Raw genomic sequence first — 25,366 nt, forward strand, 5'->3', positions numbered from 1 at the left:
AGTGGCTGTTTTGCTTAACCGCTTGTCAGTAAATATTCATGCCTGGCTTTGGTCTTTCCCCAGGCTCATGCTGCTAAGCTTGACCTCTGTCTCAAATTTCTGTCAATATCCTAAAAGCTATATTCAAACAAACATTCAAATGTGCATTACTCTAGCTTCTTCAGACAAACTGACACAATGGCTTTTCATTTTAATTCAGGAGGCTTCTAAAATGATTTACATTAGACCTGTCCAGGGCTCAGTGGCAAATGATAAAGACAGCGATTTCTTACATATTTTCATTCATCTATCCTTAAATTGTGGGGCAAAGTGGTGTGAGGGAGTCTAAAACCAAAAATTCTTAAAATACTAAGAAAATCACCTAAAGAATTCAAATTTCTTAAAAACAGATAAATTATTCAAAAGGTAGGGTGTTTTTTTTTTCAGTGAATCGATGGGGTGACATTGGTTAATAAAATAAGGTTTCAAATGTATGATTCTACAATACATAATCTGTATATTGTATTGTGTGCTCACCACCCCAAGTCAAGTCTCCCGGAAGCATCATCATTTATCCCGCTATTATCCTCTTCTACCTTCCCCACCCCGCTTTGCTCTGGCAATCACCATACTGTTGTCTGTGTCCTCGAATCTTTTTTTTTAATTATTAAATTTATTGGGGTGATAATATATTGTATATTTCACTGTGTGTTCAAATGGTAAGATGTTTTGAACCAATATCTTTCAATCATAACAGATTTATTAAAACTCTCCAGTTGTTGATGTTTTCTTCCAAAAGAAACAAATGGATGATATTTAATTAAAGGTGATATTTCAGAAACTCTTGAGTCTCACAATCCAGAGTTCTCCTCTTTTTAATCCCCTTTCTCAGGTTTCTCAAAGGAATCTTATCAAATAATAGTTATTTTCTTGACACATACATATACCTCTTTCAAAGGCTCCCCCCGGTACCTACCAATTCTTATCAAGATACCCCTGAAGCCATGATCTGGGAACAATCTATTTTTTTGCACTCCATTCTTCCTCTCTCCATACTCACCATTATGTTTGCCATTCCCCAGGAACACTGTATACATTCTTGCCACTGTTCCTGTGCTCAGTGTTCCCTTGGCTAAGCTGCAAGAACAAAATTAGTGGCATTTCAAGGGACAATAGTGTTTGGAAGGTATTCCCTTCTGAGGCATTCAACTTTCATAATTTTTGCACATGCATTGAGTATATATTCAAGTAAATGTGATCTACCCTAAAAAACATTAGCCCACCCTTCTTTCCAACTACCAGCACCAACTTGGGGCATAAAAGAAACTTTGAAATAATGCATTGAATACCTAACAAAGAACTTTCTTTTTCTCTATCCCTACACCAGCCACCTACCCCATCAAAATAGTGATACTTAAAGTAAAGGGCATCCTATGTTTTCTTATAAGTTGCTTAAGGTTTCAAATCTTACATTTAAGTCTTTTTTTAAAGATTTTATTTATTTATTTTTAGAGAGGGAAGGGAGGGAGCGAGAGAGAAAAACTTCAATGTGCGGTTGCTGGGGGTCATGGCCTGCAACCCAGGCATATACCCTGACTGGGAATCAAACCTGTGACACTTTGGTTCACAGCCCTAGCTCAGTCCACTGAGCTACGCCAGCCAGGGCAACATTTAAGTCTTTAGTTCACTTTGAAATTTATCCTGTGTGTGTTATAATTAGGTGGTCTAGTTTCATTTTTCTGCACTTGTCTGTCCATTTTTCCCAACACCATTTTTTGAATAAACTATCTTTGGCTCATTGTATGTGATTGCTTCCGCTGTCAAATATTAATTTACTATAAAGGTGTGGGTTTACTTCTGTGTTCTCTATTCTGTTCCATTGATCTACATGTCTGTGTTTATGCCAGTACCATGTGTTTTGATTACCATGGCCTGGCCTTACATTATAGTTTGATATTCATAGTGTGATTCCTCCAACATTGTTCTTTCTCAAGAATGCTGTTGCCATTCAGGGCCTTTTGTTGTTTCTTACAAATTTTTGAAGGCCAGTGGGGTGAAATTGAGGGTGGAGATAGGGGTAGGTGACTGAGGGAGTGGTGGCAGGAAAATGGAGACAACTATACTTGAACAACAATAAAACATTTTTTGAAATATTTGTTCTGTGGAATACATCCCTAGTATCTTGACAGGAATTGCATTGAATTTGTAAATCACCTTGGGTAGTATGAACATTTTAATGATGTTAATTTGTCTTATCCATGAACATGGTATGTGCTTCCACTTATTTGTATCTTCTTCAATTTCTTTCTTCAGTGTCTTATGAGTTTCTGACTATATATCTTTTACACCCTTGGTTAGATTTATTCTTAGGTATTTTATTCTTTTTGAAACAATTGTGAATGTGATTGTTTTCTTAATTTCCCTTTCTAATAGTTAATTATTGGTATATAAAAATGCAACTGATTTCTGGATATTAATTTTCTATCCTGCTACTTTACTGAATTTATTTATCAGTTTTATTAGTTTCTTGGTGGAATCTCTAGGGTTCTATGTACATTATTATGTCATCTGAAAATAAAGACAGTTGTACTTCTTCCTTTACAATTTGGATTTTTTTATTTCTTCTTCTTATCTGATTGCTGTGGCTAGGACTTCCAGTACTATGTTGAGAGAGGTGAGAGCAGACATCCCTGTCTTATTCCTGATCTTAATGAAAATGCTTATAGCTTTTTCCCATTGAGTATATGCTGTCAGTGTGTAAAAATCTTGGACATTGATCATAGTAATATTTTATCTGATATATCTCCTCAGGCAAAGAATACAAAAGAAAAAATTAATAAATGGAAATATATTAATCTAAAATGTTTTTGCACAGTAAAGGAAACCATCAACATAATAAAAAGACAAGCCACTGAATGAAAGAACATATTCCCCAGTACTGAAGAAAAGAAGGTAATATCCCAAATTTATAAGGAACTTAAAAATTGCAACACCCAGAAAACAAAAACTCCAATTAAAAATGAGCAAAGACATGAATAGTTAATTCTCCAAATAGGACATACAGATGGCCAATAGACATATGAAAAGATATTCAACATCACTAGTCATCAGCAGATTATAACTGGTCAGACTGGCTATTATAAAAAAATATCAACAAACAACAAGTGCTAGGGAACATGTGGAGAAAAGGGAACTCTTTTCCACTGTTGATAGGAATGCTCACTGGTGCAGTCACTGTGGAAAGCAGTATGGAAATATCTCAAAAAATTAAAAAAATGAAACTACCTTATGGGCCAGCAATTCCACTTCTGGGAATTTATCCAAAGAACCCGAAACACTATTTTGAAAGAACATAACCACCTCTATGTTCATTGCAGCATTATTTACAATCACCAAGCAATGGAAGCAGCCAAAGTATAAAACAACTATAGGACAGTAACATAATGTAATACTATTTGTCCATAAAAAAGAAGAAAATTTTACACTTTGCCACAGAATGAAAGGACCTGGAGAACATTATGTTAAGTGAAATAAGCCAATCAGAGAAGGACAAATACCATATGATTTAACTCATATGTGGAATCTAATGAACAAATTGAACTAACAAGCAAAATACTCTTAGATTGAGAGCAGGCTGACAGCTCTGGGTTTGCGGGGAGTTGGGGTAGAGGGATTGAGCAAAAAGGAAAAAGGACTCATGGACATGGACAATAGTGTGGTGACTTCAGGGAGGGGAGGAGGTAGAAAGTTGATAAATGATAATGGAAAAAATATAATAAAAATAAATTTAAAAAATAAAGGACATCCTATAGCTACAATATGTAGGCTTGTGGGAAACCTCCTACACACTAGAATTTTATTAATATGATGATTAGAAATTTTGTGCTACATTCAGAACAAAAAGTTTGGACTCCAGTTGTGACTAAAAATCATTACCTTGCTGATTATTCAGGATTATGGCAGAAATCATGTGTGACCTTAGGAAAAATTTTAACATTGAGGTTTTGTTTAGTAACTCTCATCCAATATCTCATCAATCTATTACATGCTCTCAAAGAGGCTGCACATTTATTTTTCAAAAGTGTTCACAGTCTGTAGTTTATATTTTGTTATTTTATTACTATCTGTTCCACTCAACAGAACTGTAGTCTACATGGGGACAGCAACCATGTATGTTTTGCTTACCATTGTATGCCTACCACTTGGCACAGTGTCTGGCACCAACTTAGCATTCATTCAATAAGTATTTGTTGAATAAGTGAACAGCATATATACATTGAGAATCTGCTTAAATGATAACTTATCTATTTGAATACAGAGCATTAGCCTAAGAAAATAAAATGGAAGGGGATATCAGGCTTACAAGGGCAATATTTATAGTATCAATGCTTCATTTAGAAGTCAATTCTACAAATAAAACAGACATATATTTACATCTATATCTGTATCTTCTTCCATTTTAAGGAGCTTCAAGTCAGGTTTAAGGTTCTAAATATTCTCGAAGAACTTATTAAAATATATTAGAGTACATGAAACATTACTGCTCAAATTGAGAGCAAGATAAATAAAAAATGCACTTTAGGTTTAAGAGTACTGATTTCCTTCTATTAAACCACTTCAATATCTCATTAGAATTAGGCATCATTCATATTAAAATTTACACATACATTTGTAGACATTTGGTCAGGATAGGGAGAATATTTTCTTACAACTGTAGCAGACTGTTCTGCGTGGCGTGGGCCTAGCTCCCACTCAGAGATGCACAGGATCCATGCCCATGGATAGGTTCTCCTATGGGGAATCAGGCCTGCAATGTACTGAGGCCACTATGGGTCTTGCTTTTGCTAAAACTCCCTCACCTCAAATTGAGGACATTTACTGCAGAGCAACTTCCTAAAAACCATGCTAAACCTTCCAAGGATGAGTGTAACAGGCCCAACTACTTTTGCCTTTTCATTTGCAAATATCCCTCTTCTGTGATGTGATTAGCGGCATTGGCTCCTTTGTTTTCTGTAAAAAGGTAACCACCTAAAGGGAACCTGTGAATAGTAAATGAGGATCATCATGTAATGGATGGAGAAACTCAATAAAGGCCGGTCATGGCAGGGGCCATAGCTTTTTGGCTCCCCTTGAGAAAAAAGCCATGCTGTCCCTTTCCCTCCACCAGACCCAGTAGTCTGTGTGAATGTCTCATTTCATCCATAATGACATGGACACTGTGGGTTGGTGTCTGCATCAACAACCAAATTAGAAGTCCTCCTAAAACAGAAACTTCCTTCACTTGGAAAATTAAAGACTTGTGATAGAAAATAGATCCTGCAGGTTAGGGTAACAAGAAAACTTTTTAGAAAAGGAACAGTACTCTGCATAAAATAAGCAAGGAATTTGTTTTTGTCAAAGAGGAAAAAAGAAAATGAGAGAATAAGAAAGAGAGCAAGGATAAGGAAGAAGATGGAAAAAAGTTGGGACTAGAAACCGAGTAGGACCAATGAAACTCTCCCGTTGTGGCACAAAGGATTATTTTAAGAAAAATTGTGACTTATTTCCTTCTTTGTCATCTAAAAAAGACAAAACTTGAAACATTAATATCACAGGCAAAAAGTAAGCTCGTTGAGGTGAGACTCAAACTTGCCTCTAGTTTTTCTCTGGAGCATTTACCAACATGCAGCACAGGGAAGGGAGCAGGAAGCAGTTCCTAGAGCAGGAGGCAGTTCTATCAGGTTAAGGAGGCAGAAGTTAGAATTTGGAAATGCACAGATTTCCCTGGCCAACATCACAGAAAGGAAGGAACTGCACAGGAGTTAGAAGTTCTATGTACAATTTGCCTATGACACATTGGCTGACAACTAAGCTCCATGTGTAAGACACCAAGAAGAAAAGTGGAAAGTAAGGCTCGGTGGCTAAGACACTGAGCAGAGATATCTTAAGTTTTGTGTTGTTGGAGTAACAAGGCTGGGGTCAGGGCCTGCCAAGGCAAAAGTTCCTGGTAAACAACCCAAGATTTCAGATAAGCCCCTAAAGGCTACCCCATTAAAAAAAGAACAAACTACCCTAAGAAAAGTTGAAACCAAGACCTGACTACAGCAAGATAATTGGTCCTTCCTTTCTTTGCATGTGAAAGAGAAACTGAGTCTTTTCTGGAGAAAGTTAACATCACCGAATCTAAATGCTATTACACAATGTCCAGCACACATGCCAAAAGACATGCAAGGATTGAAAACCACATGATCAAAAACCAAAAGAAAAATCATAAAATAGAAACAGTGCCAAGGGTAAAACAAATGTTGGAGATATTAGAAAGGGATTTAAAGTAACCATGATTACACTTGAACCTTACATAATTTTATTAACCAATGTCAACTCAATGAATTCAATAAAATAAAAAAAATAAAATTCTTTGATGCATTTCAAAAGCAATTATGATTAAAATGTTAAGAAAATGGAAGTAAAACTATAAAATTTCACCAGAGAATAAGAATCAATAAAAAAATCAAATAGAAGTTCTACAAACAAAATAATGACAACTGAGTTTGAGAATTTGATAGATGAAATGATTTACCTTCAGGTGGTTGGCACACAATGGAATGTAAAGATAATTTATAATAGAAATGTTTGCCCCAATAAATTTAATTAAAAAATAGATGGATTTAATTAGTAAATTTAAATAAAGTATGGACTTTAATTAATAATGTATCAATATTGGTTTAGGAATTTTAACCAGTATACCATATTATTATAAGAAGTTAATAACAGGGGAAACTGGGTACAGATGATATGGAAACAATCTGTATTAACTATGCAGTTTTTTCTGTCAATCTAAAGCTGTTCTAAATTTTTAAAATAAAAAGCAGCTACAGATGAAAATAAAATGGAATGAAATATAAAATTCTCCTCGAAAGAAAACCAATAATAAGGGCCACAGCTAACTTTTCACCAAAATTAATAAGTGGGAAAAAAAACCTTGAAAACATCTTGAAACCACTTTTTTAAAACCTGTCAGTAAAATTCAATACCTAGTAAATGTACCCATCATAAATGAAGGCAAAATAAAGAAATTTTTAGACAAATAAATCTCACATCATATATTTCCAGGATATATAAATTGAAATAAAAAACTAAAGAAAGTTTTTCAGGAAGAAGAAAAAATATCCTAGAGAAATCCTGTTAAAGTACAAAGGGAAGAATGATGTCAAAAAGATAAAGAGTAGTGAATAAATATTTTAGGGAAAAATAACTTTGGAAGCAATACACTCCCAGATATTAAGATATCTTATATACTTACAGTAATTAAAATATTGTGGTACTGGCACCAATCTAAAACAAAAAGATCCACTATAACAGAAAAGAGATTCCAGAATCACACTTACACTGTCACTTGCTTTTCCACAAATATGCCAGTGCAGTACTGTGGGGAAAAAATGTTCTTTTCAATAACTGATGTGAGAGCTAGAATAAGGATAATGATAAAACAATAAATCATCTAGAAGAAAATAAAAAAGAATACAATGTCCGTAAAAAGTCCAGACATTGTTAATATAATAAGAATGGTTTGCATGACATTGATGTAACCTGGCATCCAAGGAGAGTGGAGTAGAATGAGCATGCTTGAACAATAACAACTTCACTGCACTAGTCAGTGGACAACAGTAGATGCTGTTGACAGAGCATATGTACTGTGTGGCCATCTTAATCGCCCATTTGTGCATCACATCTTATGCAGAGGTTTTGGCAAAACATCAAATCACCCAGGTGACTCAGACCCCCTACAACCCAAGATCTGGCACCTTGCAACTTCTGGTTTTTCCAAAAACTAAAAATAGCTTTGAAGAGAAAGATATTTCAGATCTTTGAGGAGATTCAGGAAACAATATGATGGGGCAGCTGATGGCAATTGGAAGTATGAGGTCCCAAGTTACCTACTTTGAAGAGGACTGAGGTGCCATTGTCCTATGTACAATGTTTCTTGTATCTTCTATCTTCTTCAAAAAATGTCTTTATTTTTCATGTTATACGGATGGATACTTTTTTGGACAGACCTCGCATATTCATATCCTTTAGCTAAAGAAAGATTTCTCAAGAAGAAAAAAGTATTGTACTCATGATAGAGAAAAACATTGACAAATTGGATTTCATTGAAAATAAAGCAAAACATTTTATCAAAGACACCATTACAAGAATGAAAATGCAAGCCTGACATAGAATAAAAATGTGTGCAATACAAATGCCAATAAAAGACTAGTATTAAAGATACATATTGAGAGTTCCTACAAATCAATAAGAAAAAAAGCTTGTAGAAATGAAACAAAAAAATAGGAAAAGGTACTTCATCAACATGGATATAAATATGGCCAATAAGCACATGAAAAAGCACTCTGTATTTAGATTTTCACCAGGAAAGTCTAAATGAAAACCACCATGAGATATCACTAAATCCATCAGATTAGCTAAATTAAAAAAAATGATATGGCCTCACCAAATGTTGACAATAATGTAGAAAATAGATGTTATCATGGTACTGGGAGTGTGACTTGACACAAACCCTCTGGAAAACTGTCAGCATCTATTAAAGTGAACATGCATGTTATGTTCAATTATAACTAAGTAATTATAATCAAGTACTTACACCCTAAGTACTGAGCCAGCAGAAATCAGTTAATGTGTGAACCAGAATGTCCATTGTAGCTTAATTTGTTTTTTATTATATTTTCCAATTTATTTTTTCATTGCTATTTGCCCCCCTTATGCCCCCTTCACCACTGCACAATTACCACACTGTTATCCATAACAAATCTATTTATAAAAGCTGAAACTAGAACCAACCCCTCCAATAATACCTAGGCAAGAAGAACTTTACCTAACAATACCTCAACCCCATGCTTGAGAGGGCCTTCCTTAATAGTTTGTCTCTCTCCAGTGGGTAAAACCAGCCAAAACTGGCATTGTCATCCATATGGAGTACCTGAACCCAAGCACCTATTTTGGTCCCTGTTTGCCACCTTATCAATGCTTTCTAATCCTCTGCCCCACTCATGACATTGACCTTATCCCTCAAGGAGGTCTAGGGACCCTTGCCTGGCGATTTGTTTTAATTTATAGTATCACATGAAATTGAGTCACTAGAATTGTGCCAATACATTGATTTGGGGTGATACATGATAGACACCAATATCCTCTGGTGACCGACACTTGAACTTGAGCAGGTCATGCATCAGCTCTTACCTTAGCACCACCTCTAGTCTATTGCACCAGGGAATGGTGCGGCTGGCAGCACACATCTCTTCATATGCATCCAGTGCAATCTCCTAGTCTCTCTATGGACACACACCACATATCAGCCAGTCCTTCAGGGTAGGCCATGCCTATGTCCTCCACAGGCTATCCAGATTATTTATCCTATAAAACTTTGCATGGTATATTTAACATGGTTAAAAATGATATAATGTTAGTTATTTCTTAAAAATTATGGATGCAACTTACATTTGTCATCATAATCAATGAAGTAAAGTAACAATCTTTAAGAGAGTCATTGGACACCCATGTTCGCAGGTGACAAAATGGCTAATGTGAACATGAGTAATGTGAGGTTATCAGCATTTAATAAAAGATGTTAGGGAAAGGCAAAAGCAAGAAGATTTATATTGCTTCAATAGCAATGGGTTCTGAAGAGCCATGGTATTGTGGATAATAATAACAGTGTTGTTATCTTTTCCTTGTGGTGAGAGCAAAATAACTAGCCAAGAATAGGACATTTTAAAACAAAGAACATGGAGACACAGTCCTGGACCCGAACAAAAAGATATCTGGCTATTAGGAAGATCCTCATGTCTACTGATGGAACAATAAACAAATGTGCAAGTACCTTTTCTTTAGTTATTCTAAACTTTTATTGATAAATCACCATTATCATATGAACCTATAAATGTTATAATTTATTTATAATCAAATCATTTATGTAGCAGGGGCCTGTCAAAAAAACACAGCCTTTTCTGGGACTTTGCATACTTCAGAGGTAGCTCTACAAATCAAAAATCCTTCAAAAGCAAAATTAAAAAATAATGTGTAATACAATACACAAGGAATACTAAACACCAGTGAGAATGAATACACTAAATCTAAATACAATAAGATGGTTGAATCTCATGGATCTAACAAGATAGACATTAAATAATATGGACAGTATAAAACATGTATAAATTTCCAAAGTAGGCAACACTAATATATGATGGTGGAACTATTAGGGTAGAAGTAACCCCTAGATAGGGATATATGTTTGGCAGAATAGTTAAAACTAGAAGAGGGTTTGAAACTGAACAAATTATTTCCAGCAAACTTAAAGTTGAAGGTACTGATATTCTTTCTCCCAATCATTTTCTCCACCCTGAAGAATATGTAAGGCCATTTCATTGTCATATAAAAATATTCTAGGCCATCCCCTTATTTTATTTTTGTCCTACAGAAGACATATAAAAGTAACTCGCAAAAGTATTTTTTCAATGTTTTCAAGCTATGTAGGACAAGTACCAGTTGGTCCTTCTAGAGATAGTAGAGAGCAACTTCCAGTAATCTCTAATGCTACATTATGAATATGTTGAGATTACATATTCAAATCTCTAAATGAATTAATTCACCAGTGATGTCCTCTGATTTGATAGTTTCCCTTGTTTTAAAGTACTATAATTTCTGCTTTTCTACAGTCTCCTACATGTTCTCTCTTCATGATAAATACATTGCACAGTAAAAAAATTGGGAGGCTGGAGCAAAAAATGGGTAAGGAAAGAATGAAACACTAATACTGGAAGTATTGCAGTGGTTCAGTCACTTCCTTGGCTCTTTTTTTTTTTTTACCTCAGGCTAAATTATGATATATAAACATACCTACTAGCATAACATTATAGATAATTTAATTATGTATTTTTATTGTTGTTCAAATACAGTTGTCTCCATTTTCACTCCACCACTCCCCCAACCCCAGCCATCCCCACCTCCCACCCTGTATCCTACCTTCCTTTGGCTTTGTCCGTGTGCCCTTTATACATGTTCCTGAAAACCCTTTCCCATTTCCCCCCATTATCCTCCCCTACTTCTCTTCTGGTTACTGTTAGTTTATTCTTAATTTCAAAGTCTCTGGCTATATTTTGCTTCCATGTTTGTTTTATTGAGTAGGTTCCACTTACAGGTGAAATCATATAGTATTTGTCTTTCACAGCCTGGCTTATTTCACTTAGCATAATGTTCTCCAGATCCATCCATGCTGTCACAAGGGTAGGAGCTTCTTCTTTCTTTCTGCATGTAGTATTCCATCATGTAAATGTACCCCAGTTTTTTGATATACTCATTTACTGATGCTTATTTTTGTTTAATAATTTTAGAAACAAAAACATGTTAAATCTATTGTAGCGTTCATAGCTGCTAAAGTTGTCTATGGGGCTTCTGCAGAAACAACCTCATTTTTTATTATTTATCAGTCAAGATTAAGTTGTCTTTCTAGGGGCTAAAATAGTTTCCTCATGGCCTCAGACTCAGGGCAAATTTTTGGCAAAGTTAAAGCAAAACGACGTCCTAAGTACAAAAACCTTGCTTGAAAAGCAGTTGAGAACATTAGAAAGGCACAGATACCTAAAAATCAGTTGGATTTTAAAAGACAAATACTTTCCAGTTGTTCAGATTAGGCTAGGGATAGTTTTAGGAATTTACAGGGAAAAAATGTTTTAGAAAGACCTGAACAGAGATTGCTGTGAGGAGGACACACAGAGGGCCCACAGACACATGAAAAAATGCTCAACATCACTAGCCAACAGAGAGATGCAAATTAAAACCACAATGAGATACCACTTCACATCAGTCAGAATAGCCATCATTAACAATCAACAAATAATAAATGCTGGTTAGGTTGTAGAGAAAAGGGAATCCTAGCACACTGTTGATGTAAATGCAGACTGGTGCAGCCACTGTGGAAAATAGTAGGGAATTTCCTTGAAAAACTAAAAATGTAACTGCCTTTGATCCAGTGATTCCACTGCTCGGATTATACCCTAAAAATCCTGAAATATCAACTCAAAAGAACTTATGCACACCAATGTTCATAGCAGCACTATTTAAAATTGCCAAATGCTAGAAACAGCCTAAGTGCCTATCAGTAAATGAGTGGATCAAAAAATGGTGGTTTATTTACACAATGGAATACTATGCAGCAGAAAGAAAGAAGGAACTCCTACTCTTCAAGACTACATGGATGGAACTGGAGAACATTATGCTAAGTGAAATAAGCCAGGTGGTGAATAACAAATACCATGTGATCTCAACTGTAAGGGGAACCTAATCAACAAAAAAAAAACTAGTGAGCAAAAACAGAACCAGACACATGGAAATAAAGCACAAACTAACAGTGATCAGAGGGCTAGGAGGAGGAGTATAACAGGAAAATAAAGGGGAAGGGGCAAGTCAAGGAACATGCATAGAGGACTCGTGGGCATGGACAATGGGGTGGAGATTGACAATGGAAGCAGGTGGGGGAGCTGGGCAGGGAAGAGCAATGGGGAAAAAGGTGGGACAACTGTAACTGAAAAATAATAATAGAAATAAAAAATAAATAAACAAAAATACAAAGGAAAGTACACAGAAAGTACAACTTTAAAAAAAATTCAATTATAAGTCCCCAGAGCCTATCTGTATGTAGTTTAGCTGAAATTTCCAAATCTGCCCTCCACTTCTTTGATATTTGTGAACGTTATAAATACATAACAGAGTCACAAGATGCCTCAAAGACTTGCATTGCTTCAGAAGCACTGCAAAGAATCCATGCAGCAGGCTTGAGCCAACTGCAGCCCTATAGCCCAGGCTTAAACACTTCTGTTGAAAAGGCAATTTCATCTGGCTACTGTTGCCCCACTGCTATTTTAAAGAATTTCCTCCTTATCCAGATGATTTTTTGTTTCAGCATACAACAAAAGCAAAAAGTCAAATGTGGGACTGTTACTATGTTCGAAATGAATATAACCTGTTGGGGCTGCATGGCCTGCTGTCTAAAAGAAGTACCTGAAATGGCCTTATATGGTTATTTTGATGCTTTTACTCTAAAGTAGATCCAAATCACAAGACTGTAACCTGCAAGCTTGAGATCACAACCACATTACTCACACTCTCTGGAATTCAGTCTACCCATCTGTAAAAGGAAAGGAATTATAATTAACTCAACAGAAATTGAAACTTCATAGGGATACTGCACATAAAAATTCTAGCACATTACCAACCACATAGTAGGGGCTAGAATTATCAAAACATGATTTAAATGATTATAAGTCCATATATATTTGTGTGTACATTAAATTAAATCTCTTGATCAGATTTTTAATCAGTTTGAAGTTATAGTTTTACATTTATCTTTATCAGTGGCAGTTTGATTATCTTTTCCAGTAATCTAGACCACTCCTTTCTACTAATTTTCCTTCCAATTAACTTCAGTTTGAACACCGAACATGTCATTAATATCCCTATCATTAGATAGATCTGTAATAATAAGGAAAAGAAACTCAGTCTTGTCAAGCTTGCCACTAAAACTTAATTAGAAGGTATATTGAAGATGCCTCAAACTGGTGAATTATATATGTTTTAAATATTTTTTGTGAAATGACTGGTTTCAGAAAATGGTGGGAACGCATACCAGATTTCAACAAACTTCTTCTGTAAAGAGCTACATAAGAAATATTAAGGCTTTTGTGGGTCCTAGTGCCTCTTTCACAACTACTCACTTCTGCCATTGCAGCAAGAATACAGCCATAGGCGATAAGTTAACAAATACATGTGTTTTTTCTCAATAAAACTTGATTCACAAAAGTAAGCATTGAACTAGATTTATCTCATAGGCCATGTTTTGCCAACCCCTGTCCAATCCTCCTACAAATGATAAAGAAAATATTTAGGTTTTCCTCACCTCCCTCCAAAATTCCTGCTAAAAATATCAAAAGGGAGTGTGTAACCACCAGGTATAGAACAAAGAACATTAGGGCTGAGCACTGCTTCTGACCAGATTTTCAGGTTAACTGAAGGTGACTGAAAGGAGAAGCTTTGCTTTTAGTGGACCCACTCTGAACAGGGTGGCATACAGTATCCACCAACACAGGAGACTTGGTTGAGTCGCCACACCTCTGGGTTCAGGGCTGGAGGCTCTACCCTGACAGTGAGAGCTGGGACTATATTCCAGAGTGTTAGTTAAATGTCCCCCAAAACTCAAGCTTTGGCCCTAGTAAAGAGCCTAAGGGAGCAAAAATATCACCACTATACTTGTTATTTCACATATGCTCTCCAGATCTCCTTTCTACCCTTCTCTTCCCTGCTCTTTGCTGCCATGTCATTAACCCCTAATTGAGGGATCTGGCTTCCGGTTGGTTGTGGAGAAAGGGAAATATGGTCAGGAGGTCAGAGAGGGGAAGGACAGAGAAGTTAGGGCATCATTTTCCCATCCTGCTTTGGTGTATCCATCTACAAGTAACACTCCATAATTGATCCTCCATTGCTACCTCCCCTTATTCCTTTAAATGCCCACTGGGGACTCAACAGCCCTTGTTCTTTTCCTATCCCACAGCACTCTGTAAACAGTCCTTAAGTCCTTTCAAGTGCATTCTGTTGCTGACATGGCCTTTACCATTTTTATCCTCTCTAGAAAACAAACAATATTCCAGGCCTCAAATTATTTTAAAAAGTAGTTTTTGAATGCAGTATTCAACAAAGAGAGGTAATGAGACACTTAAGACAAAATGAGCAAAACAAGGAAGTAAAACAGAAAACAGAAAGACACATTGGGAATCCAGGTTTTAGAATTATCAGGTATAGACAATAAAACAATCATTCTACCTACATTCATGGAGACTGAAGTTCAGAAATACAGAAAGGCATGATGAGCAAAAAAGAAAAAATGGTTACATAGGTGGCAGATTTAAATAAACATCAATTACAGAAAATAAAATTAACAATAGCTTGTGGAGTTTCCAATCTGGCAAATGAAATAGACTTCCAGGAAATCCAGGAAGCTCAGACAGTCCCAAAGAAGATGGACCCAAGGAAGCATACACTAAGACATATCATAATTACATTACCCAAGATTAAAGATAAGGAGAGAATCTTAAAAGCAGCAACAGAAAAGGAGACAGTTACCTACAAAGGAGTGCCCATAAGACTGTCAGCTGATTTCTCAAAAGAAATCTTGCAGGAAAGAAGTATTCCAGGTCATGAAAGACAAGGACCTACATCCAAGATTGCTCTATCCAGCAAGGCTTTCATTTAGACTGGAAGGGCAAATCAAGTGCTTCTCAGATAAGGTCAAGTTAAAGGAGTTCATCATCACCAAGCCCTCATTCCTACTGAAAAGAAATAAATCCTGCCCACAACTTGAGTGAGCTAGGAAGATTAAGCATTCTGATTAGAACCCCCACCCCAGCTGACGTCTTGATTGCAGTCTTGCAGAGGACTTAGCTGAGCCATGCCTGGTCTCTCTTGACCCACAGAAATGTAAGAAATAAATGTTTGCTGTTTTAAGGCATGAAGTCTGTTATAATTTGTTTTATAGCAATAGGAAGCTAATATTGGAAGTGTCTTAGCTCCAACTCTATAGAATGAGGAGACAGGGATTCTTGTTCAGATGATTCATTTATTGGAGGAGCACTACCAAGAGAAGGAGAAGTAAGGAAAGCAAGGTAAGGCAGAGGAAAGAAGCCTGCAAGAATGAGGCCTCAGCAAGAAACTAGCTTTGGTCTGATCTCAAGATGAAGTACTGGAGCAACACAGAGAGTTCCACCCTGACTAACCCAATTGGCCTTTTGTGCCATTGTGTCCGTCAATCAGTCTGAGGCTGCAGAGAAAAAGAAGGCTCACTCCCTGGTAGCAATTCCATTTGGCCAAGAGCAATTCTCCAGATAAGTAGGCAGCAGCTAGTTTTTGACCTGGAAAACTCAAATCGTCTGTTAAAAGAAATGTAAGAGGCAGGGTAGACGACTAGCAGCATCCACTACAGCCTACATAATTGAGGTAAAATTTAAGGGAAAGCTAGGAAGTGGACAGCATAAAAATCAACATAATTGGCATGGCTTGTGCTGAAATTTTCTGGTATTCTGGCAATGTTCTATTTCTTAACCTAGGTGGCAGTGACATAGATGTACTCTTTGCATGAATATTATTTACTTTATGCACTTTTCCACATGTTCACTGAATTCACAATAAAACAGAATTTTTAATATTGTGCCTGGGCAAAATGAACTTTTAAGGCTAAAGGAATTTGGGGAGTATCTGAGGATTTTATTTACCTATCTGATGTTGTATTCTCTTACATTAAACTTTACTATAGTACATGTAATACATTTTGAAATTTTACTATCCCTATTTATATTCTCTGAATCTTGCCAAACCAAAAATTTGGAAAATTCAGTCACAATAACGATTAGGGGAATCAAAATAGAGGCCACATCCTGACAACCTAAGTGCAGAGTGGACTTTGGATGGGGGAGGGTAGAAAATGCACAAAGTATAAATATGTTAACTAGAAAACAAAAGCTAATACATGATCATACAAACTATGGACAAAGACAGGAGATTGAAATTGCTGGCCTCATCTAAAAAGTTTTCTGGATGAGATGATTCTTTGTATTCTAGTTATTCGAACTTTCTAGTAGTAAAAAGGGGGTAAGCATAGAAATAAAGAATATACAGAATAAACCTCAATTTTTTCATCAGGAAAAACCTAACCAAATAAAATTTAAATCATAAATCCTTCTTCATATTAAAAATAAAAATATCAGGCAGAATCCAGAGTAAGTAACTTGGGTCATTTTAAGTTAAAAGTGCTGGTAGTTTCCTACTACTTTTCACACTGTTTTTCAAAGAGCATGACAGAACCCCATGAGACAGAATCTAATGTGATGACAAGCCATAATCCACAACCTCTCTAGAACATTCCAAGCTGTTATCATCAATTACACGAAGATAATTATCTTTCAGTGACTTTCATAAACCAGGATTTTTCTCTCTAAACAACAGGAAAGGAATCAAAAGGTGAAAGATAACAAATATCTAAAGAAATAAATATCTAAATAAATATCTTTAAAAAGTTTTAACATGTACAGCAAATAATTAAGGAGTTTGACTTCCTCAAAATTTTTTCAACTGTATCATCAAGTCAGGATGGGTAGGTAAAATATGTAGGGGCAGAGAAATATTTTAGAAAAAAAGCAGTAATAGAGGCAATGAGTTCTCATAGAAAGATCCAAAACTTGGAGTCAAAGAGCTCTTCTTCGGATGTGAGACAATGTAGAGAAGTCACTCTTTGGGTCTCTTTCTTGGGACCACTGTCTACCAAATAATATTGCATAACATGAAAGTGTTTTGCAAACTATTCTACAAAAGTCAAAGGCATTTTTATAGACTTCTTGAATTCCCTTGTAGTTTAATAACATGGAAAAGAGACAAAGATATTTTTCCAGAGTTGTAAATCTTACTTTAGAATACTTTAAGTGACTACTAAACAACAACAACAAAGTTAGACTTGGACGGCAAACCCCCCAAATTAACAGTTTTTTATCTATAGCACTGGCTTTACCCACAAAGGCTTCAACCACTAAACTCGAAGCATGGGTAAAATGTTTCTACTTAGGAATGTTTTGTGAAAATATTCCAAGCCACCCCTGGACAAAATGTTAGAGGAAACATAATTCCCCCGGGGAAAAACTTCTTCCTTCTCCAGTTAAGTGGATCATGAATCAGTTTCAGCCTATGGTATTCTACTCCACTGAGCCAGAACATCCAGCAGCTTCCAGAATCTGTCAAACCATCAAGCACCTAAGACAATTCCCTTTAAGCCAATTCAAGTGCCAAAAAGCTGTGGGCTAGAACTTTCCCCCAAATGTGGAGCTCGATGATATGTAGGTTTCATTCTTCTTAAGAAAAATAGCTCAAACTCTATAGTACCTTTGCAGGGTTCAGTTAAGATGTATTTATAATTTGGGTACTTTTTATTCTTTGCTTTTTTTTTCTGTTTTATTTCCTGGTGAATATAAAAACATACTGTCGGGTTTCTGATAGACACTATTTCTTAGCTTTCTAAGATCGTTCATCTATATATTTGTAAAACATTTCTTTGCTTTATTGGAACAAGGTAACAGGAGTAGAAGACAATTTAAAAGATGACAATGGAAAGGGTTTAAATTAAGAAAATTGGTCAAATTAGATGTAGTGCTCTGAAGTATTAATCAAATACCCAGTCATTACATGTTATAGTAGTGATATGATATTTATGCATATGCACAGAGTGTGTGTGTACTGAGAGAGAGAGAGATTCATTGAAGGGGTGGGTTTGGTGGAATTCAAATAATAAGGAATATAAATGTAGCATGTTTCTACTAGAATATCATACCATAGAAAGTGGTAGTCATCAGACACCTGAGTAAAAAGCCTGACCCAAGAAATATTATAATTTATACTTTAGACAGCTAAGGAAAAAAAATGTTAGAGGACACACATGCAGTAATCAACTTTGGGAGAGTTGATATATATAAAGGTTACTATTACCTACCATCATCATTATTTCCTTTTATAAAATATATTCAACTATAAAAATCATATAAGAAATCTCAATTTTTTAATAAAAATTGATGACATTTAACTTTATTGCAGAGCATACCACATTGTTTCAACTTTTCTAATTTCTTGATTAGCCAGAGAAGTTGGTGAGACTCTCATCTTTGGGCTATTATTTTGATTTTGGTACCACTAACATAGACTATCTTGAAATATAAGACATAACCATGCCTGCCCAGATTCTATAGCTGATATATTAAATAGTTATTTTCATTGTTTTTAAGCACAGTTGTCTCCATTTTCTCCTCATCACTCTCCCTAACCCCACCCATCCCTTCTCCTACCCTGGATCCTACCCCCCTTTGGCTTTGTCCATATGTCCTTTATACATGTTCCTTGATGACCCTTCCCCTTCTTTCGTATGTTATCCCCTTTCCCCCTCCCCTCTAATTACTGTCAGTTTGTTCTTTATTTCAGTGTCTCTGGTTCTATTTTGCTTCCTTGTTTGTTTTGTTGATTAGGTTCCACTTGTAGGTGAGATCATATGATATTTGTCTTTCATCACCTGGCTGATTTCACTTAGCATAATGCTCTCCAGTTCCACCTATCCTCTAGAAAATGTAGGGAGTTCCTTCTTTAATTCTGCTGCATAGTACTCCATTGTGTAAATGTACCAGAGTTTTTTGATCCACTCATTTGCTCATGGGCACTTATATTGCTCCCCACACTTGGCTCTGAAAATTGTGCTGCTATGAACATTGTGGTGCATAGGTTCTTTTGAATAGGTGTTTGAGGATTCTTAGGATATAGTCCCAGCAGTGGAATTGCTGGATCTAAAGGCAGTTCCATTTTTAGTTTTCTGGGGAAATTCCATACTGTTTTCCAAAATGGAGGCACCAGTCTGCATTCCCACCAAGAGCATACTATGCTCCCTTTTCTCCACAACCTCACCAGCACTTGTTGTTTGCTGATTTGGTTATGATGGCCATTCTCACTGGTATGAAGTGGTATCTCACTGTGGTTTTAATTTGTATCTCTCTGATGGCTAGTGATGCTGAGCATCCTTTCATAGGTCCCTGGGCCCTCTGTATATCCTCCTTGGAGAAATGTCTGTTCAGGTCCTTTGCCAATTTTTTAATTGGATTGTTTGTTTTCCTGGAGTGGAGTCATGTGAGTTCTTTATATTTATATATATATAGGAGATCAAACCCTTGTCTGAGGAATCATTGGCAAATATATTTTCCCATATGATTGGTTCCCTCTTCATTTTGCCAGTGTTTTCTTTAGCCATGCAGAAGCTTTTTATTTTGATAAAGTATCATTTCTTTATTCTTTCCTTTATGTCCCTTGCTTTAGAGAAATATATGAAAATATTGCTGCATGGAATATCTGATATTTTCCTCCTTATGTTCTCCTCTAGGACTTTTCTAGTGTCCCAACTTATATTTAAGTCATTTATTTATCCATCTTGATTTATTCTTGTGTATGGTGTAAGTTGGTGATTGAATTTCATTTTTTTGCATGTAGTTGTTCAGATCTCCCAACACCATTCGTTGAAGAGGCCATTTTTACTGCATTTTATGCTTCTGCTCTCTTTGTCAAATATTAATTGACCATACAGACTGGGGCTTTTTTCTGAGCTCTCTATTCTGTTCCATTAATCTATGTGTACGTTCTTATGCCAGTACCAGGCTGTTTTGATTACAGTGACCTTGTAATACAGTTTGATATCAGGTATTGTGATCCCTCCTACTTTGTTCTTCTTTCTCAAAATTGCTATGGCTATTGAGGGTCATTTATGGTTCCATATAAATTTCTAAAATGTTTGCTCTATATATGTGAAACATGTCATTGGTATTTTAACAGAGATTGCAATGAATCTGTAAATTGTTTTGGGTAATATGGACATTTTGATGATGTTAATTATTTCAATCAATGAACATGGTACATGATTCCAATTTCTGTCTTCCTTAATTCTTTTCTGCAGTGTTGTGTAGTTTTTTGAGTACAGGTCTTTTACCTCCTTGGTTAGGTTTATTCCTAGGTACTTTATTTTTCCTGTTGCTATAGCAAATGGGATTTTTTTCCCCTGATTTCTGTTTCTGGTATTTCATTGTTGGTATACAAAAATGCCTTCAATTCCTGATTAATTAAATATAGTTCGGCCCTGTCAAATACATGGTTAGAATTTTGGAATCATAGAGAATTTGGACTTCTTAGTGAAATACTTATTTTATGTTTGCTATATGCCATTTTTATTATTAATAAATTTATAATTAGTCATTTGGCTTAGTATGCTTATATTTTATTTTACATATTCCTAGTTTTCTAGAAGGGTTAAATAGTCAAAATCCATGAAAGAAAGTATTTAGGAAATTTATAAGTGCACTTACATGTGTAATATATACACATAAGCTTCCAGTCAATTTTTAGTGAAACCTTCATTATAATGTAACTTCTTTGGACACTACTGGTATGGATCTAGATAAAGTGGTAGCTAGTGACTAAATGATTTAATATTCAAGGTTTTAGTTTGGCAACCAATATTAACCAAAACACTAAAGAATCTGGCAAAGCAAATGAAAATTTTCTGGTTTCCCTTAAGGAAAACTTTTCTTCAAAGCCATGATTATTGAGTGAAAGTAACAATGAAAGATGTGAAATTCTTTATAATAAAGAAAATCACCATCATAACAGTAAATATTTATTGAGCTTTCACCATGGTAAGATGCAATGTATTTTCTCTGCATTATAGAATGGAATGCTCTCAACCACTCTTGGAGCAAATAATGTTATTACCTCCATTTTGCACATGAGGAAACTGAAGACCATGGCATTTAAGTAATTTGGCCAAAGTACTCCATATGTCTTTATTTCTTTTCTGTATTTAATATTTCAATTTATTTAACAAATATTTATTTACTGCCTAGTGCATACATGATGAGGCAAAAGTAAGTTTGCACTTGTGAGTACATGAATCCGAGATAATAAATCTATTTTGATAATCAAAACCTCCATATCTTTTCCCATATGAACAACTGTAAACCAACTTTTACCCCACCCTATATGAGACTTTGCGGTGCTATGGATGTTTCTAAGAGCTTTTTTAAAGGAAAACTCTTTCTGAACTAGAGAATTTGTTCTGTAAACTATATGCCCCCATTCCCATTTATATTAATGGAAGCATAGGAATTTTTAAATTTTCAAGAACATGCCATTTTCCCTCTCTGAAATTCTGTTCTCAGAGATTCTGGGAATCTCTGATTCACAGAAACAAGTTCTCCTGACATTGAGAAGTCTTCAATGCCACAAAGCAATGAAATGAGTTTTATTCAGCATTTACAGTGAATGTAGTTTATTAAATATGGTCCCAAATTTCTTTCATATGATCTTGAACTTTTTTAAAAAGTTCAAAATGTGTTTAGATACACATTTACCATCTATTATTTTTCTTCATTATCTTTTTATTTTATTTTTAAATATATTTTATCAATTATGCTATTACAGTTGTCCAATATTTTTCTCCCTTTTATTCCCCTCTGCCATGGACCTTGCTTACCACCAGCATTCACCCCCTGCTTAGTTCATGTCCATGGGTCATACATGTAAGTTCTTTGGCTTCTCCATTTCCTATACTATTATTAACCTCCCCTGTCTATTTTGTACCTACCATCTGTGTTTCTTAATCCATGTATCTTTTCCCCCATTCTCCCTGCTCCCTCTGCCTGCTGATAACCCTCCATGTAATCTCCATTTCTGTGATTCTGTCCCTGCTCTAGTTGTTTGCTTAGTTTGTTTTTTAGGTTCAGTTGTTGATAGTTGTGAGTTTGCTGTCATTTTACTTTTCATAGTTTTTCATCTTCTGTTCCTTAGATAAGTCCCTTTAACATTTCATATAGTAAGGGCTGGGTGATAGTGAACTCCTTCAACTTGGCTTTATCTGGAAGCATTTTATTTGCCCTTCCATTCTGAATAATAGTTTGGCTGGATGAAGTAATCTTGGATGTATGTCCTTGCCTATCATGATTTCAAATACTTCTTTCCAATCCCTTCTTGGATAGAAATTTCTTTTGAGAAATCAGCTGATAGTCTTATGGGAATTCCTTTGTAGGTAACTGTCTCCTTTTCTGTTGCTGCTCCTAAGATTCTCTCTTTATCTTTAATCTTGGCTAATGTAATTAGTATGTGCCTTGAGGTGTACTTTCTTGGGTCCAGCTTCTATGTGACTCTCTGAGCTTCTTGGACTTCCTGGAAGTCTATGTCCTTTGCCAGATTGGGGAAGTTCTCCTTCATTATTTATTCAAATAAGTTTTCAGTTTCTTGCTCTTCCTCTTCTCCTTCTAGCACTCCTGTGATTCAGATGTTGGAACATTTAAAGTTTCCCTGGAGGTTCCTAAGCCTCTCCTCATTTTTTTTGAATTCTCGTTTCTTCATTCTGTTCTGGTTGAACGTTTATTTCTTCCTTCTACTCCAAATCATTGATCTGAGTCCCAGTTTCCTTCTCTTCACTATAGATTCCATGTATATTTTTCCTTATTTCACTATGCATAGTTTTCACTTTTCCTTCTCTTTTGCAACCCTACTCAACCATTTCTGTGAGCATCCTGATTACCAGTGTTTTGAACTCCGCATGTGATAGTTCACTATCCCTTCATTGTGTAGTTCTATTTTTGGAACTTAGATCTGTGCTTTCATTTGGGCCATATTTTTTTGTCTCAGCACTACATTTACCATCTAAATATATCAGATATTTGCTTAAATCAACATAAATTTTCAATGTATTTTATCTTTGTTTATGCAGAAATGTATCTTTCATCTGCCCATATATATATTTTATGTGAAATAAGACATTTTAAAATGTTCTTAGTGACATGATAAAGACTAAGGATATTTTGGCATTTGCAAGTATGCACAGCAAGTAATAGAATAAAAAACTTGTTACTCTCAGAGCAACGACTGTATACATTTATTTCTTTGTTGCTACTAACAACTGCAAATAATTAGCCTTCATTTCAAGAGAGTAGTTTTGATACTTCAAATTTCTGTGATATGTTGCCATTTGTGTGAAATAGTTTTTAAAGTTGCTTCACTATAAAATAGTAATAAAATAGTAACAAAAAGTGAAATATTAGCTTCATCTGACAATTAGTATAAAAATCAGGTTAAAAATTTTATTCTTGTTGATGAGGTTGTAGGGAGAGAGGCAATATCATAACTGTTGGTGGAATTGTGAATTGGTGCAATCAAGGGAGAATAATTTGGCAATGTCTATCAATAATTTTTCATTGCACATATGCTCTTAAAAATAACAAGTATATTTCCAGAAACTTATCATATATGCTCACAAATTTGTGCAATGATAAACAATCACAGATGGTAGTGACAATAACAACTGCCTTATGGAAAGATGTCTGGATAGTAAGAGGGAAAGGTGAATGTAACTGGAGTCATTTTTACTATATCTTTAAGTACTTGTGTTGAATTTACTTTATATGTATGTATTACTTATTTAAAATACCATATTTTACCATGTGTAATATGCACTTTTTGCCCAAATTTATGAGGGAAAAATAAGGATGCTCCTCACACGTGGGTATAATGATTACATACCATGGATATAATAATGAGTAAATAATCCTATGTATAATGCACACAAAACTGTGTGTTACACAAGGCAAAGTATGGCATATTAGTTTAAATAGAGATACCCATAGAGATAGATAATAAACTTATGCTTGACAGAGAAAAGGGATGTTTTGATTCTGGGTTAAAAAGATAAATGGATTAAAGAATACAAACTGGTTGATACAGAATAGTCACAGATGTAAATTACAGAATAGAGAGTATAATCAGTGGTGTCATTGTAACTGCATGAGGTGAGGTAGATTCTTGAAATGTCAGGTAGACCACTCAGTAAAGATTATGATTATCTAACTACTATGCTGTACATCAGAAACTGATACACAGTAACATTGAATGTATATTGAAAAATGGAAAAAGAAAGATAAAGAACAAAAATATATTAGTTTAAATAAATATATAAATGATAAATAAAAATGAAAAAGAAGGAAACATCACTATACTAATTTATATAATTTATAAATTCACCATCAACCTTTATTCCACCCCTATCAATACATTTCATCTGTAACCAATTACAAAATGGAAGTCTCTGGATATATTTCTATACCATTACTCATCACCATGACCAATACATGTTATTAAATAAAGTTAATAGCATTAGTATTAGTTTTTTATTACTTTGAGACAGGTCAAAATTTGTGTAATTGCTTTTTTTTATGGACTGCTTCTTTGTGCTAAACATTATACTTAAATGCTCAGGTAAAATTTAATACAGTAATATTATAAGCAAGGTAGTATGACTTATGATCTTTGGATGAGGAAATTGAGGTTCATAATCCTAGAAAGCAGAGAATCTGGGATTTGAATCAAGTTTCCTCTGTTCACTAAGCTGCATTGCCTCTGCTGTGCACATTTCATTTAGCATATATTCATGCAATTGTGTTCCCTGATTTCTATGGTAAATATCTATAATGGCCCACCAATTTTTCAATGTCATACAGCCCTCAGTTCTTCAATATGATGTAGAAGGCCACAGATCAATGAGTCAAGTCTCCAAAGATATCTCACCAGAGCACCATTTATTCTGCACTGCTATAGAATAATGTATCCAAAATTTAACAATAATTCAGAGTGGAGAAATTTTATATCCAGCCCAAACTTTACCTTTCAGCTAAAATTGGTACATTCAACTACCTACTCAAAATCTCAACTTGTATATAGAATACACATCTCAGACAAAACA

The sequence above is a fragment of the Phyllostomus discolor genome, chromosome 3, assembly GCF_004126475.2.
Source record: "Phyllostomus discolor isolate MPI-MPIP mPhyDis1 chromosome 3, mPhyDis1.pri.v3, whole genome shotgun sequence".
NCBI classification, from domain to species: Eukaryota; Metazoa; Chordata; class Mammalia; order Chiroptera; family Phyllostomidae; genus Phyllostomus; species Phyllostomus discolor.